Here is a 3,671-nt window from a genome sequence, read left to right as displayed (position 1 = left end):
ACGTTGTCTGCACTGATCCACAGCTGCACGTGTCTTCTGTGGTGTAGTTCCACACTTTCATCAGTGCTTTGCACCTCCCCTGTTCCACACGCAGTCTATTAAGTGACTTTCAGGTTGTCCAGCCAAGGTCGTGGCCACTCGCGAGGCTTTCTGTTGGTGTGATTCCTCTGTCCAGCCATTCAAGAGCTCGTGTGTCATGTCTTTGCCATTCATCTTCCCAGATGTTGGTCCTTGCTGCTTGTTTGGTTGTCTGGAGGTATGAACACTATAAACAGTAGTATCTTGACCATAATTTACACTTCTTAAATGATACGAATACATGAATTTGCTGTTGAAGATATAGCTGTTGGGACTGTTCAGAGTTGTGAAAGATAGTGTGTGTTTAATCTGTCTAAGAATTCTGCGAAAAATTTATTCTGACTTTCATCTTTTCTTTTTTCAGAATTCTGACTTTTTATTTATAGATTTGTATGAGTCCCTGTGCACCGGCAATGACGGATTACATTTCCCTAATGTAATAACTTCAGACTATGGTAAAACATTATTCCCTTTGCAACAATTTGTTGAATTTTCAGTCTCTGCCAGTCAGTCTTTCTCTTTCTTTCTAGGCATCTTCCATCACTCCAGCCAGCTAGCTGTGGACATCAAGGCAAGAGAAAGGTAGCCATGGGAGGTCTGGCTCCTTAGAGACGTGTGCAGCTTAGCGTCTGGGTTGGATAAATATATATATATAAACACAGACCGATGTAGGCAGAGAGACAGAGCGATAGGGAGAGGCAGCAAACAGTTTTGTTTGAGTGGCAAACATAACCACACACCATCAGGGATTAGCTGCTGAAAGGGAGAAACGACAGGCATTTGATAGCAGCCTTTGAGAGAATGTTTCTCTATTTCGTTCCAACATCATCAAAATAGGCTTGGGACTGGAATGCAACCCCCGTTACACACACACACACAAAAAAAAAGTTAATTTCACCCATGCCCTTTTAATGTCAATCTGCCGTTGGCACAGATAAGCAATGGAACAAAAATATAAAAAATAAAGAAGCAAAAAATATATTTAATTCATTCAATTTGTGTGTAAGCTTGGAGCAATGAGATAGTAAATATCCAATCATGGTGTCACAAAAAGGGATATTGGTTTATGTCTGTCTCTATTTTATTTGAATGTGAATGAGTGTGAGGGTTTGTGTGCTAGCATGTTTGTGTATGCAGATATTTGAGCTTTTCAAAAGGTACTTAGAGTCTTGTACTTCATCGTTATCCATTTAAAACAGTCCTGAACAATGATACAAGCACAAGAAGACACGAGAGGCTAATTAAGTGGTCACACACCCAATGAAATGTAAATAAAAAGGAAATATCTTGGATGTTAAACAATAACACTTCCAAGAATAATGGCTGGAAACAGGAAAGTACTCATTAAACTGTACGACTGGAATTCCTCGACTTCCTCAATCAGCACTACCACATCCTCCCTCTGATTTCCAACGAGATACGATGTGTTGCATATGAGGCGTGACACGTGCAGATACATGTGGATGCACACTTGGCCAACATGCACCAGATTAACCAGTTGAAGGGTCTGGCTTCCTTTAACCTTCAGAGGTAATAGAGCACTTGTCCTTCACTGACATGCGCTTCTCTAATTGGTAGAACAGAGATGGATAGATGTGGGACTAGTTGGGTTGGGGGGTAAGGGGGGGGGGGGGGGGTGTTGTGCTTAAATTGTGCAGACAGCTATGCATGTGTGGCAGGTGGTTAACTGGTTTCTGAACACACCACTCTAACAGAATGACTCTGGTAAATGGAGTAAATGGGCTGCAGAATGGAGAGTGACAAGGTCAAGTGGGACAGAGTGGTAGATACCATTTTTGTGCTGGCCTACAAGTAGAAAGAACATGCGATACAGTGCTGGGCCCAGGATGCTAAACAGTACATGCAGACATTTGCATTTGCAATGTAAACACTTTGTTTACACACTGGCTGCTCAGTGAAAACAGCACGTCAGCAGCAGCAGGTCTCTGTACATTTTTCTATTTAAAAACGCCTATGGATACACCTGCTATTTTTTCATAACATGTGTATATACTATTTCATGCTACTTCAATCAAACTTTTACTTTATCATAGTGACATCCAGAGTTGGGTGTAACGCGTTACTGTAATAATATTACTTTTGTCGGTAACGGAGTAGTGTAACGCGTTACTTTTATAATTCAGTAATCACACTACAGTTACTAACATTGCCCCGACACGCGTTACTTCGTTACTTTTATAAAATCACAGTCATAATCACACTGACAGACAAGAGGGGTTTCCGCCGCAGGTTTATATGTACGTAATCTGCGCGACTTGCGCGTCCACATCTCCACGTGCAGTGCTGCATAAACATGGCAGAGTCAGCGATAACTTTCGAGGGGTGGAGGTATGCCCATTATTTTGAGTTTGTCCGAAGAATAGACAGGAATGTGACGGTGAGGTGCAAACTGTGTCCAGGCCAGAAGCTGTTATACACTGCTGCAAACACCACGTCAAACCTCAACAAACACCTGCAAAGAACACATGCTAAGGTGAAGCTAATAGCTAAGGACCCCCGAACCCAGAGTGAGGATGTTGTGAGTCGCCGCCGCCGACTCCGAAGCGGCACAAATTAGAATTTGGAGGACCGGTAACCAAAGCAGAGATGGACAGGCTTGTAGCATCCTTCATAGTAGAGGTAATGTTGCCCATTTGCACAGTGGAATCACCATCACATCGTTCAGAGATATACTGCGCAAAATACAGATAGCAGGAGACAGAGGACAGCCATAGTCAGAGCTATCTGGATCAGTCTTATGCGACAATGGAAACTGAACTAAAGAGAACATTTGAAACCTTAGCAGTCTGCGTGATCTGCCTGTAGGGAGGGGCGGGCCGGCCCTGCAAGTAAAGTAACGAGTAAAGTAACGAATAAAGTAACAAGTAAAGTAACGAGTTACTTTATGTAGAGAGTAACGAAGTAGTGTAATATATTACTTTTTTTAAAAGTAATATGTAATATGTAATATATTACTTTTTTTTAGTAACGACCCCATCTCTGGTGACATCCCAGGTATATATTTCCAGCTTCCAAAATGTTTCGTTGTGCATGTTTGTGTTTGCTACGGAGCCCCTAAAGGGACATGAAAAAGAAAAAAGAAAAAAGAAAGAGAAAAAAAAAAGTCGGGATAACGGGTGAGTATCTCGTGCGCACGAGAAACTAACCCCTCGATTCCACCGGGTCCGTCTGCGTCGTGTCACGGCTGCACCGCGGTTATGGTCCGGCCTCCGTCGGCGTCATATACCTGGCGCGTTTCAGGAGCGTTTCAGAAGCATTTCAGAAGCGGAGCGTCTTGCGTGCCGGCTCGCAGTTTTTGTTGATTTGGGCATACTTCCTGGACATTTGTACTTCTACAAGAAAGTAAGTAGGCTACGTGGTTAAATGGTTTTATTTTTGTGTCTGTTTAAATCATGTTTATTGTTGTTATTTCCTATTTTGTTGTGTTGTTGACTACAGACATAGTTAATAATAATTGTAATAGTCCAGTTATAAACGATATGAATCAAAGATGTGTTGCTGTATTTTAGTGGTAAAAAAATGCATTAATCGTGATAATTATTCTATATATATAATTTACACAGTGCCTGTAA

This window comes from Trematomus bernacchii, unplaced genomic scaffold (genome assembly GCF_902827165.1).
Source record: "Trematomus bernacchii unplaced genomic scaffold, fTreBer1.1, whole genome shotgun sequence".
Taxonomy (NCBI): domain Eukaryota; kingdom Metazoa; phylum Chordata; class Actinopteri; order Perciformes; family Nototheniidae; genus Trematomus; species Trematomus bernacchii.
This window is presented reverse-complemented; position numbering follows the sequence as displayed.